Source organism: Triticum aestivum, chromosome 2A, assembly GCF_018294505.1.
Source record: "Triticum aestivum cultivar Chinese Spring chromosome 2A, IWGSC CS RefSeq v2.1, whole genome shotgun sequence".
NCBI lineage: Eukaryota > Viridiplantae > Streptophyta > Magnoliopsida > Poales > Poaceae > Triticum > Triticum aestivum.
The window spans coordinates 773,285,793-773,299,827 of record NC_057797.1 but is presented as its reverse complement, the minus strand read 5'-3'; positions in this window follow the sequence as shown (position 1 = coordinate 773,299,827).

The following is a 14,035-nucleotide window of genomic DNA, read 5'->3' as shown; positions in this document are numbered from 1 at the left end:
GCTCGTCCTCCTCGCCGCCGTCGCCGCGCTCTGCCCCATCCCCGCGTGCTTGCCGTCGCTGCGCCCTGCCCCGTCACCGCGCCCTGTCACTTTCGTCGTCGTCGCGCACTCCTGCCCGTCACCGGCCGCCCTGCCCCGAGCTCGCTGCCGTCCGCCCTGCCCTGAGCCCCGCCTCCTCGTCCCCATCGCCGTGTGCCGCCCCGAGCCCGCGGCCATCCCGTCGCCGTGTGCCACCCCGAGCCCGTCGTCCCATCACCGCGTGCCGCCCGCGCACGCCGTCCCCGTGGCCGGCATCCCCGAGCCCGCCGTCCTCCTTCCCGTCGTTGGCCTCCTCTCCCCGTCACCGCCCGCCCCCTGTGAGCTCCCCCCTTTCCCATCCCCGTCACCGACGACGCCACCCATTGCAGCCGCTGCTCTCTGTTTATGGATATGGCTATATATGCATGTATTTTCTCTGTGTATATATGTTCATATATGCAAAAGTTACATTTTTAGAAAATCATCTATATATGTTCATATATGGAAAAGTTCTATATGAATGTGGCTATATGTATGTTCATGGAAAATAATTTTGCTCGATGATCTTTTTGTTCACGATGTTCATATAATTTTTTTCATGTATGTATAAATGTCGATATGAATTGTACCTATGATGTTTTTTTATTCATAGATGAATATGTATGTGGCTATGTATGTGTATGTGTCTATGTGAATATGCAAAGAAGATGAGATGGAGAAGATGATATATTTTCTTATTCGTGGGTGTGTCGAGAGGGTCATCGATAACTTTAGTGAATTTTAGGTTATTTTCATTTTAGGTCATTTTAGGTCGTGGGTGTGTCGAGAGGGCGGCCAAGGGGTCGAGGTTCGTCGAACATGAGAGGGGGGATGATAGATGATGATGAGGGGGGAGGGGGGACGTCAGACATTCATGAGAGAGGCGGGGAAGAAGGGGAAGAAGAGGGAGAAGAAGAGGGGGTCGAGAGGGGGTCTAGGGTCGCCGAGGGGTCGAGGGTCGTCGAACATGAGAGGAAGAAGAGGATAAAAAAAGAAGAGGAATAAGAAAAAAAGAGGAGAAGAAAGAATAGAGGAGAAGATCTCCTCTATTCTTTCTTCTCCTCTTTTTTTTCTTCTTCTTCCTCTTTTTTTATCGGGAACGAGGGTCGTCGAGGGTCGCCGAGCGGTAGAGGAAGAAGAGGATAAAAACGAAGAGGAAGAAAAAAAGAGAGGGGTCGACGGTCGCCTAGGGGTTGAGGGTCGAGAGGGGGTCTAGGGTCGCCGAGAGGGGAGAGGAAGACAAGGAGAAATAAATAAGAAGAATAAAAAAGAAGAAAAAGAAGAGGAGAAGAAGAAAGGAATAGAGGAGAAGAAGAGAAAAATAGAATATATATATATATTCTATTTTCTCTTTTCTCCTCTATTCCTTTCTTCTTCTCCTCTTTTTTTTCTTCTTCTTCCTCTTTTTTTATCGGGAACGAGGGTCGTCGAGGGTCGCCGAGTGGTAGAGGAGAAACCCTAAATAGAAAGTATCGTCGGTGTGAGATACATGTACCGCCGGTGTCGGACACTACATCCACGTCCCACAAGTGGCGCGGGCTTCGACGCCCACGTCACTTGTGGGACGTGGATGTAGTGGCCGACACCGACGGCCACATGTATGTCACACCCACGATACTTGCTATTTAGGGTTTCCTCTACCGCTCGGCGACCCTGACCCTCGACGACCCTCGTTTCTGATAAAATAAAGAGGAAGAAGAAGAAAAAAAGAGAAGAAGAGGAAGAAGAAGAAAAAAGAGAAGAAGAAATCTAAATAGAAAGTATCGTCGGTGTGAGATACATGTGGCCGTCGGTGTCGGACACTACATCCACGTCCCACAAGTGGCGCGGGCTTCGACGCCCACGTCACTTGTGGGACGTGGATGTAGTGTCCGACACCGACGGCCACATGTATCTCACACCCATGATACTTGCTATTTAGGGTTTCCTCTACCGCTCGGTGACCCTCGACGACCCTCGTTCCCGATAAAAAAAAGAGGAAGAAGAAGAAAAAAAGAGGAGAAGAAAGAATAGAGGAGTTCTTACTCCTCTATTCTTTCTTCTCCTCTTTTTTTTTTCTTCTTCCTCTTCTTTTTTTATCCTTGAAGCGTTGTCGAGGCCACCCCAAACCCTAGAGAAGCAGCGTCGAGGCCACTAATTAATATTAGTTCTACGTTTGCCACAAATATATCCATCTGTCATGTTTGAATAATAATTGTCATGTTGTAAATATTTGTAGAAACTATGGACACCGCCCGAGACGAAGTACAAGAAGAGTTGTTGGGGGACATAATCGCACAAGGAAGTGATGCCGTCTGCTCGTTGTTTCTCAATGACACCGATGGTCTGGAAGCAGCTGGCTATGATTATGATGGCTCCGGTGACCTAATGCCGGTGCAAGAAGGAGACCGTGAGGACGGCTCCGGTGACCCAATGCCGGTGCAAGAAGGAGACCGTGATGACGTCTCCGGTGACCGAACCGAGTCCGGCCAGGTATATATATTAGTTAAGCTTCTGTTGACTAGCTAATTGATGCATTCATTGTTTTGGTATGTACACATATTAATTAAGTCTTTGTTCTTTTTTCTAGCCCTCCGGATCGAGCACAACTTCGGTAAAGAGACGAGGCCCGAAGAAAAAGTTGAGCTCGGATGAAAAGTTTGAGATCATAGCAATCGCGCCCGAAGGCCAACCGATTGAACCCCTCCGGACAAAGAGCGCATTTGTTGCTCAGTGCGGGGTTTTGGTTAGGGACAAGATCCCGATCAGCATCCAGCAATGGTTAAAGCCGGCTACAGAAGACCCTGAGGTGTCTTATGTCAATGATATGTAGAAAAATGATCTTTGGACTGAGCTGAAGTCAAATTTCACCCTACCGCCAGAGGATGATCCAGAGAAGCCAGTTAACGAGCAATTAATCAAGTATTTTGCTCTTAAGAGGATGGCAGAACTATTCAAGAGGTGGAAGAAAGAGCTGAATAAGTTTGTCGAAAATAAAGAGACACCAGAATTCAAGGGCAGATATGAGAAGATCAGAGATCACTGGCCCGCATTTGTGGCCCACAAGACATCAAAAAAGAGTAAGAAGATGTCGGCGACAAACAAGCAAAATGCTGCGAAGAAGAAGCATCACCATCGCGCGGGGTCAGGTGGCTACCTCGTAGCCCGGCCTAAGTGGGCCAAGACTGAGAATGATCTGGTTGATAAAGGGATCAAACCAGAGACAATTAACTGGCCAGACCATTGCCTGACTTGGTTCTTCGGGGCTGGCGGAACCTTGGACCCTATAACAGGGAAGTGCATTTGGACGAACGATCAAATGGACATACCAGTCAGGAAGCTTCAGCAGTATATCGAAGCAGCGCAGCAAGGGACGTTCTTTCCAGACAGCGAGAACGACGAGCTCACAATGGCCCTCGAGAATCCTGAGCACCCTGGATGGACACGAGGCACGCCAGGCTCCATTCCGTGGAAGGTTGGGTTTCTGGACGCAGGCAGTTACAAATCCCATGAGAGGAGGAAAAAATTGCAGCAGACCCAAATGCAGGCGCTGCAAGCAAGGGTACAAGCGATAGAGGATCGAGAAGCAAATCGCAGCAAACGTACTGCCGAAGCTTCCCCCAAAGCTACCCCGCCATCTCAACGGAGAAGCAGCGTGGCTTCCACCGAGCTGCTTCAGGCGGAGCATGCCTTGACGGCTCCTGCCAGCTATCCCGTGGATGCTATCACAGAGTCTCGAAATTGCCACCTTATGACGCAATGGATGAATTTGAAGGTCAAGGCGGCTGTTGGCTCTGTTTATCCTACTGAACCCGGCGTAACTTTTCACTGCCAGCCGATTCCAGAAGGATATGCTAGGGTGATGGTGGATGAAATAACGGAGGGATTTGAGGACCTCCAGCTTGACCACCCTACCGGTGAAGGGGAGACTACGGTGGGGTCTGCGCTAAAGACTCCATGCCTATGGCGGAAGGAGCTCATCAACCTTCCGAACTGGACGCCTCTGCCTCCTCCTCCTCCTCCTCCGGCAAGTCAGGGCACTCCGCCTCCTCCACCGCCTCCTCCTCTGGCGAGTCAGGGCACTCCGCCTCCTCCACCGCCTCCTCCTCCGGCGAGTGACGATCAGGGCACTCGACCGGCTCCTTCTCCAGCGCGTGGCGGCACTCCGCCTCCTTCTCCGCCTGTGCCGACGCGCCAGAGCAGCCAGCCTCCTCCTTCTCCGCCTCGTCAGCAAGGGCGGAAGAGACCTGCCGCCGCTCCGGCTGCTCCGCCGCATCGTAGTCCTTCTCCTCCGCCTCGTAAGCAAGTAAAGAAGACAACCGCTCCGTCTGCTCTGCCGGCGTCTAGTAGTACAGCCAGAGGCGGGAGGAAATACAGATTTGGTCCTTCTCTGAAGATTCCAGAGAAGTTACCATACGAGAGGACCCCGGAGGAGAACACCGAGATCGCACGAGAAGAAGTGAGGAACTACTTTGAAGGGGTGAAAGCAAAGAAACATCCACCTCCAGAGGAGAAGGTAGATCCGGTGAAAGAGAAGCGCACTCTGGCTGCCCTGACAAAACCACCCATGTCTCCACCGAAAGGAAACTATGAGCGCATTATTGGAAAGGAATTTGCCGAAGCGGAGCGGTCAGGAAGTACTGTCAGTGATGAAAGGCTGAAAGAACGACGAGCTGGGAAACAAATTGCCCAGCTCGGCGAACAAGCGAAGCAATCGTGCCCCCCGCTCAAGGTGCCTAGCGACAATGTCGCTAATGATCCGAGGATGGTGCCTGGTTATAGCAATCTTGGCGATTACCTGCCCGACGATGTACATTATGATTTCATGGAGGTGCAGATACAAAGATATGAGTACAGGAAGCCTCTCATCAAATATGAAAGATCTCTATCAACGATGATGCGAAGATTGCATGATTGGTACTTGAAAATCTGCAGAGACTCTGGGGGGAGGAGTACTTTGTATGTGAAAGTTAAAAATGAGCATGACCTCGTTGGAATTGAACTGTTGCATGTTCCATTTGAGGAGTTCTTTCAGTTTTTCAATCAATTGGCCCTCGATAAAACAACGATCGCCTGCTACTGTCTGTAAGTAGTACTACTTCTGTCATTAAGTCTCTCTATATAGCTCAGCTCTTTCATTGCATGTATTTATAATCATCCTCAATATATTATGCAGATTGAGGATCGCCGAATTGAAGAAAAGACAAGTCGGTGATATTGGGTTCATTAACACATATCTCATAGATGCAACTCAGGTTAAATTTCATGCCGCAGATACTGAGGCCAACTTGCTACGATCGTTGGTAATAAATGAAAACAAAGATATAATACTCTTTCCTTACAACTTCAAGTGAGTGTTACTGTCTTGTGTGTATTCGGTTTCCCTTATATATTAGTCAAGGTTATAGTAATGTAATTGATGAGTTATGCATGCGTGTGCAGTTACCACTATATTCTCCTAGAGATTAAGATTGAGCAGGGACTAGTAACCATCTTAGACTCAAAACGAAAAGATCCCCAGGACTATGCAGACATGACTCAAATGCTCGAGAAGTAAGTTAAATCGATCATTATCCACCATATCAGCAACTTTGTTCATTTCCTGATATATCAAGTAATTGTTTTCTTTGTTTCTAGTCGTATCAAGTAATTGTTCATTCTCCAAAAAAGCTCCAGGACTCCCGAAGAAGCTGCAATTTAGACATCCGAAAGTAAGTACTATAGTAGCATGTTCTGTGCATCTCCTATTGATTCAAGCGCTAGTTTCATCAATACCATTTGGCATTCTTGCTTATCAGCTTGATTGACCTCTATTTCTTGTAAAGTGGTTGTGGCAGGAATAAGGGAATGATTTCTGTGGATACTATGTTTGCGAGTCCATCCGCCACACGACCTGTGAGCGGGGCTACACTGACGAACAATATGAAGTACGTAAATAACAACATTCACAATTTTATTTTATTACCATCATTTGTGTTGAGTTTCATTCATTCATATATATATATATATATATATATATATATGTATTGACCCCCTTCTTCAAATTAGATGTTTCGGAAGAGGGATGAATTCCTAGCACCAGCTCGCATGCGAGCAATTCAAGAGGAATTGGCGGCATTCTTTCTTGACCACGTGATCGCTGAAGACGGAGAATACTATGTGGACCATGAGTCCGTATGATTATATTTGTAAGAGATAATTATTGTATATATGTAGCCGGTAGTGTTGGATAGATATACGAGAACTTGTTGTTCGACCAATCTCTCGGAGAAGGAGAGGTGGTCGATATCACTTCTCTCTGTATGCATATATGTTCATGACGATCTTCTGTTTCCTTCGTTTGCTTACTAGCTAGCTAGCGTGTCTAGTCCTCTCTATATGTATGTATAGTATGTAGCGTCGACCAAGCACGGACATAAGAGAGGACACTTCTCTCTATTAATTATAGCTAGCTAACACAATATATGAAACACCTAAATTAACCCCCCAAAACCCCCAAACTCCCCCCTTTCAAAAAAAAACCCAAGCCACAGAAATGCTGACGCGTGGATGCCTATTGCTCCCGGTTGGTGCCACCAACCGGGACCAAAGGGTCTCCTGCCTGGGCTCCACGCACAGGCCATGTGGAGGCCCATCTGTCCCGGTTCTGGATTGAACCGGGATTAAAGGGACAGGGCATTAGTACCGACCCTTTAGTCCCGGTTCAAGAACCGGGACAAAAGGCCCTTACGAACCGGGACAACAGGCCCTTTTCCTACCAGTGAGAGTAGACTCCATCAATGCAAGCTTCCACATCTAAAGCAAATCTGCAAATTGGAAAATAAGAAAGTTAGAAGAAGAAGAAGAAGAAAGTTAGAGAAGAAGAAGAAGAAGAAGAAGAAGAAGAAGACTAGAAGAAGAAGACTAGCTAGAAGAAGAACAAGAATTTTTATTCTCTTTCGTTTTCTCCTCTCCTCTTCTTTATCTTCTTCTTCTTCTAACTAAGGTAGGTCAACTAAGCTTATTATGTCAATTTGGAAGAAAAATAAGGTAATTAGTATAGTTCATTTTTGTGCTAACCTAGGTGACGATGCCATTTTTGAGCCAATTTACGTAAGTATAGTTCATTTTTTATCTAACTTAGGTAATTATGCCATTTAGGAGGAAAATAAGCTAAGTATGCATTTGTTAAGAAAAACACTAGAGAATACTTACCCTCATCACAACAAATGTGATGAAGATCGCAACTAAGGTAACATTTGATCCAACGACATAATGATACTAAGCCTCATTATCAATGACATATTTTCTAATCTTCTTAATCTTCAAGCGCATTGCATACATCTTCAAGCGCATTGCATCCATATACTAAAGAACATTCAGTGGGATTTTGGTCTGCGTCTTCTCACCCATACCGTTTTCTACCACAACATACCTGGATGACTTGCAAATGGGACAATAGTTCAAGTCCGCATACCGAAGCCTAAATAAGGCACATCCTTTCTCAAAGGCATGTATCTTCTCATAGGGCATCTTAAGAGCACGGAGGATTTTGTCTGACTGATGTAGGTGTGCAGGTAGTATACATGGTCTTTGGGTAGAAAACATCCAAATACTGTCATTATTGCATTGTAGCATTCTCTGCCCAAGTTGAATTGAGCCTTCAGAGCCATTATTTGTGACATGCCATCCAGCTAACAAAGCTCAGTGTGCTCGTGGAGAGGATGTTTTGAAGACTCCAACATTTCATTGAAGGCCTTTGCAGATTCCTCCATCTCATCGTCCGAGTCCCGAGCATCATCAAAGTCTTGCACCATGTCTTCCATCCCGGTACCATGCTCGTCGGTGCGACGACGAAGCACCTCAGCTCTAGCATGTTGGGCAGACTCACCTTGAAATGTCCACACCGTATAACCAGGCGTAAAACGCCTCTTCTACAGGTGTTTACCCATTTCATCCTCTGTCCTCTTGTGCCAATTTTCGCACCCGGCAGAAGGGCACCAGGTTATCCTCTGGCCATTTGCAAATGCGGCTCTCACAAACCAAATAAAACCGATAAGAAAAAAAGAAGAAAATAATGCAGACAATTAATTTCTGCCAATTAAAGCTGCTTCATCACATGTTCGTATGGATTTCCTAAGATGCATGATTTTTTACCATCCCTTGGTTTTATTCATTGCACAAGGGGAACTATGTATAGTTCCTACTTCCTCTGCCCAGGTTTATTACACTAGTAGAAAAAGGTTCAAATGTGAAGCACATTAGTGCCGGTTTGAATTTGAGCCGGCACTAATGTGTACATTAGTGCTGGTTCCAACGGCTAGCCGGGCCGCTCTCATTAGTACCGGTTCGTGGCGAACCTATAGCACCAGTTCGTGCCACGAACCGATATTAATGAGAGTGGTGGCAGGATGTTGTCAGTCTGGGGCCCCTCCAGCACCTTTAGTACTGGTTCGTTTCACAAAACCGGTACTAAAGGTCGTCCTACATAAACCCTTCGTCCACCCGCCGAGCTCGCTCTGTTCTTCCCCTTTCCCCTCCCTCTCTGTTCTTCCCCTCTTCCTCTCGAGCTCATCACACATTTTGCCCAAAATTTGTCAAGATTTGAAGGTCCCCATCGATTCAAATGATCACAAAGGTTACTAACTTTGTCCTTTCATCTCTCATTGCTAGATTAGCTCTTGCAATGCTTTATATAGTGTTTAATTTGTGAGTTTAGTAATTTGGGAGGAATTATATGTGCTAGTATTGGATTTATATGCAATTTGAGGTCAAAAATAACACTTAGTTTGCATATGTAGGTGTGGTTTACTTAGTGCCTTCAAAATCTCCGCCGTAACCACCGTCGATCGCCCGCACAGTCCCGTCGCCGGCACCACCTTGTGGTGAGCCTCTTGTTCATGAAATTTTATATAAAAATTGATGTTTGTGTGATTTGGATATATAGTTACTCGTATAATTATCTTACCCGTACGTTGTTTGTTATACATAGTGCCATGGTTTTGATATCCATCCCCGTCGGCCCTCGTCCTTGTTATGATTCGGATGTGGTATATATTCTCTTTTAAAACTAGTTGCATTTCGTGTTTATGACAAATTATGCCCATCAAGTTGACATAGATATTTTTTCTAGGAGGTATGTGAACCGGAAATTCCAACCGACCCTATTGTCGAGAGGTTAAATTTAGTTGAAAGAGAAAACGAGTACTTGAAAGAAAAATTGAAAAGAATTGAGGGGGAGAAGATGGAATTGGAGTTGCATGTTGCCGATGTCGTCGATGATCACAAGATCAAGATGGAGAAAATGCGCTTGAAGATTAGAAAGATTAGAAAATATGCCATAGGTAGTGAGGCTTGGTATCATTATGTTGTTGGATCAATTGTTACCTTAGTTGCGATCTTGATCGCATTTGTTGTTGCATTTAAATGCTTTAGCTAGAGAGTTATTTGTTTGTTGCATTTAAGTGTTGTATGAACTTGCATTAATTTGGTGTTTTTGGTGCTGTGTATTGAAGATGAGCCGACAATGGATGTACGATGATCGATGCTCTCTCGAGTTCATTAATGGCGTGCAAACTTTTCTGCTTGCGGCTGAGGCAAACAAGCGGGCGGATGGTTTTATGCCTTGTCCATGTGCTATCTGTAAGAATGGTCAAAATTACTCTAAGTCAAGAACCATTCATGTCCACCTGTTTAAGTCCGGTTTCGTGCCCCACTATAATGTTTGGACCAAGCACGGAGAAAGAGGGGTTATGATAGAAGACAATGAAGAAGAAGAGGACGATGACAGCTATCTTGGCCAAGGGTTCCCTAAATACGATGATACAACAATGGGGGAAGAAGCTGAGCCGGTAATGCAGGAAGAAGCTGAGTCGGCAATGCGGGAAGAAGCTAAAGAAGAGGCATCAGATGAGCCCGTTGATGATCTAGGTCGGGCCATTGCCGATGCAAAGAGAAACTGCGCAAGTGATTTGGAGAAGAAGAAGTTACAGCGCATGTTAGAGGATCACAAAAAATTGTTGTACTCGAATTGCGTAGGTGACAAGAAAGAGCTGGGCACCACACTGGAATTGCTGCAATGGAAGGAATGGAATGGTGTATCTGACAAGGGATTTCGAAAGTTGCTGGTAATGATAAAGGATATGCTTCCAAAGGACAACGAATTGCCCGAGAGTACGTACGAAGCAAAGAAGGCTGTCTGCCCTCTAGGGTTAGAGGTGCAGAAGATACATGCATGCCCTAATGATTGCATCCTCTACCGTGATGAGTACGAGGATTTGAACGCTTGCCTGGTATGCGGTGCATTGCGCTATAAGATCAGCCGCGATGACCCTGGTGATGTCGAGGGCGAGCGCCCCAGGAAGAAGATTCCTGCCAAGGTGATGTGGTATGCTCCTATAATACCACGGTTGAAACGTTTGTTCCAAAACAAAGAGCATGCCAAGGCGATGCGATGGCACAGAGAAGACCGTAAGAAAGACGGAAAGTTGAGAGTACCCGCTGACGGGTCGCAGTGGAGAAAAATTGAAAGAAAGTACGGGAAGGAGTTTGCAGATGACGCAAGGAGCGTATGGTTTGGTCTAAGCGCAGATGGCATTAATCCTTTTGGGGAGCAGAGCAGCAACCATAGCACCTGGCCTGTGACTCTATGTTTGTATAACCTTCCTCCTTGGTTGTGCATGAAGCGGAAGTTCATTATGATGCCAGTGCTCATCCAAGGCCCTAAGCAACCCGGCAACGACATTGATGTGTACCTAAGGCCATTAGTTGAAGAACTCTTACAACTGTGGAATGGAACAGGTGTACGTGCGTGGGATGAGCACATGGGGGAAGAATTTGACCTAAAGGCGTTGCTGTTCGTGACCATCAATGATTGGCCTGCTCTCAGTAACCTTTCAGGACAGACAAACAAGGGATACCGCGCATGCACGCACTGTTTGGACGATACCGACAGTATATATTTGGCTAATTGTAAGAAGAATGTGTACCTGGGACATCGTCGATTTCTTCCGAGCAGGCATCCCGTAAGAAAGAAAGGCAAGCATTTCAAAGGTGAGGCGGATCACCGGACGAAGCCTCGCCACCGTACTGGTGCTGATGTACATGATATGGTCAAGGATTTGAAGGTGGTCTTTGGAAAGGGTCCTGGTGGACAACCTGTTCCGAATGACGCTGACGGACGCGCACCCATGTGGAAGAAGAAATCTATATTTTGGGACCTGCCCTATTGGAAAGACCTAGAGGTCCGCTCCGCAATCGACGTGATGCACGTGACGAAGAATCTTTGTGTGACCCTGCTTGGCTTCTTGGGCGTGTATGGGAAGACAAAAGATACACCTGAGGCACGGGAGGACCAGCAACGTATGCACGGAAAAGACGGCATACATCAGGGTCATGCAAGCTACGCTCTTACCAAAGAAGAGAAGGAAATCTTCTTTGAATGCCTGCTCAGTATTAAGGTACCGTCTGGCTTCTCGTCGAATATAAAGGGAATAATAAACATGGCAGAGAAAAAGTTCCAGAACCTAAAGTCTCATGACTGCCACGTGATTATGACGCAACTGCTTCCGGTTGCATTGAGGGGGCTTCTACCGAAAACGTTCGATTAGCCATTGTGAAGCTATGTGCATTTCTCAATGCAATCTCTCAGAAGGTAATCAATCCAGAAATCATACCAAGGTTAGAGAATGATTTGGTGCAATGTCTTGTCAGTTTCGAGTTGGTGTTCCCACCATCCTTCTTCAACATCATGACGCACGTCCTAGTTCACCTATGCGAAGAGATTAACATTTTGGGTCCTGTATTTCTACACAATATGTTCCCCTTTGAGAGGTTCATGGGAGTCTTAAAGAAATATGTTCATAACCGTGCTAGGCCATAAGGAAGCATCTCCAAGGGCTATGAAAATGAGGAGGTCATTGAGTTTTGTATTGACTTTATTCCTGACCTTAAGCCGATTGGTGTTCCTGAATCGCGACATAAGGGCGGACTGGATGGAAAAGGAATGCTAGGAGGGGAACAAATAATATGTATGGACGGACACTCTCTCACTGAAGCACACTACACAGTTCTACAGAATTCCGCCTTGGTAGCTCCGTATATGGATGAACACAAGAATTTGCTACGCTCCAAACACCCAGAGCGGTCTGATGACTGGATTACACGTGAACAAACCAGGAGTTTCGCCAGCTGGTTGCAGACACGTACCATGCATGACACCTCTATTGAAGATGACTTGTACTTGTTGTCCCAGTTACCATCTTCGAATAGAATGACTTTCAAAGGGTACGAGATAAATGGTAATACATTTTACACGATCGCCCAAGATAAGAAGAGCACCAACAAAAACAGTGGTGTCTGCTTTGATGCAGAAACCAAGACGGGAAAGGAAACATATTATGGTTATATACAGGACATATGGGAACTTGACTATCGACGTGGTTTGAAGGTCCCTTTGTTTCGGTGCAAATGGGTCAATATGACACGAGGCGGGGTAACGGAAGACCCGCAGTACGGAATGACAACACTGGATCTCAACAATCTTGCCTATGCAGACGAACCATTCGTCCTAGCCAATGATGTGGCACAGATTTTCTATGTGAAGGACATGTCTACCAAGCCGAGAAAATGAAAAGATAAGGAAGCGAATGCATCGTACGATGAGCCAAAGCGGCACATAGTTCTTTCTGGGAAGAGAAACATCGTGGGAGTGGATGACAAGACAGACATGTCAGAAGATTATGAAAAGTTTGATGAAATTGCTCCATTCACAATGAATATTGACCCGGGCATCCCGTTAAATGATGAAGATTTTCCATGGTTACGGCGCAAAGGGACACACACGAAGAAAAAGTTTCACACCCAAAGATCTGGGATATGATCGGCTTCACTATCATCACTTTCTTCTGTGTTTCACACCCAGGAGGGAATCTCTGTAACAGTTAGGGTAGTTATGTGTTTTGGCATTTGAAACGCAAAGAAATTTTATGTGCAAACAAATTCTTTCATGCCTTTACTGATTTTTAAAGTTAAGTTATTCACAAACTAGTGATTCACACTAATTTCAAATAATTCAAAATTTAAACTATTCAAATTTGAAAACTACGGGCACTAACAGAAAGTTTGTAATTTTTTGTACCTAAAGCAAAAATATTCACAAAGAAACTCTAAATACACAAAAAAACAACTCAAAAATAAATAAAGCAAAAAAATAAATAAAGAAAAAAAATAAAAAATAAAGCCCGCCTACTGGGCCAGAGCGGCCTGCATACGACTAGAAACCCAACCTGTTGTTGGGCCAGGATGCAGACCCGCAAAGGCCTAGTAGGCCCACAGGGCAGCACAGAACATGTAGGCCCAGTAGGCCTGCCTTGTAGAGGAGCTCGAGAGAGCTACCGCACGGGGGGTTATAAACCAGTGCGGACGCCCCTCGGCTAGCAAGGTGGGACTAAACTTGCCGCACCGCACCTGCGCCAGCGCACCCCCTTTAGTACCGGGTCGTGGCACTAACCGGTACTAAAGGGGGGCCTTTAGTACCGGTTGGAGGGACCACCCGGTAATAAAGGGTGTGCGCTTCCCGCCGCTTGGCCTGGCCAAAACAGGCCTTTAGTACCGGTTGGTGGCTCCAACCGGTACTAAAGGTTCATCCTATATAACTAAACACTTCAAAAATTTCAGTTTCTCATCTGCTTCTTCTCCTCTGCCCCGTCGCCCACCGCCCCCATCTCCATATCCCTCTCGTCGTCGCCCCCGTCGCCGCCCCCGTCTCCATATCCCTCTCGTCGCCGCCCCGTCCCCGTCGTCGCCGCCCCGTCGTCCCCGTCGTCACCGCCGCCCCATCCCGGCCCGTCCCGCGTCGTCCCCGTCGTCGCCGCCCCGTCCCCGTCGTCTCTGCACCGTCCCCGTCGTTGCCGCACCGTCCCCGTCGTCGCCGCCCGTCGCCATCCCTGTCGCCGCCCCCCGTCGCCTCTCGCCTCGTCGGTGAGCGCACACACACACACATACATTTTTTTAGTTTTTT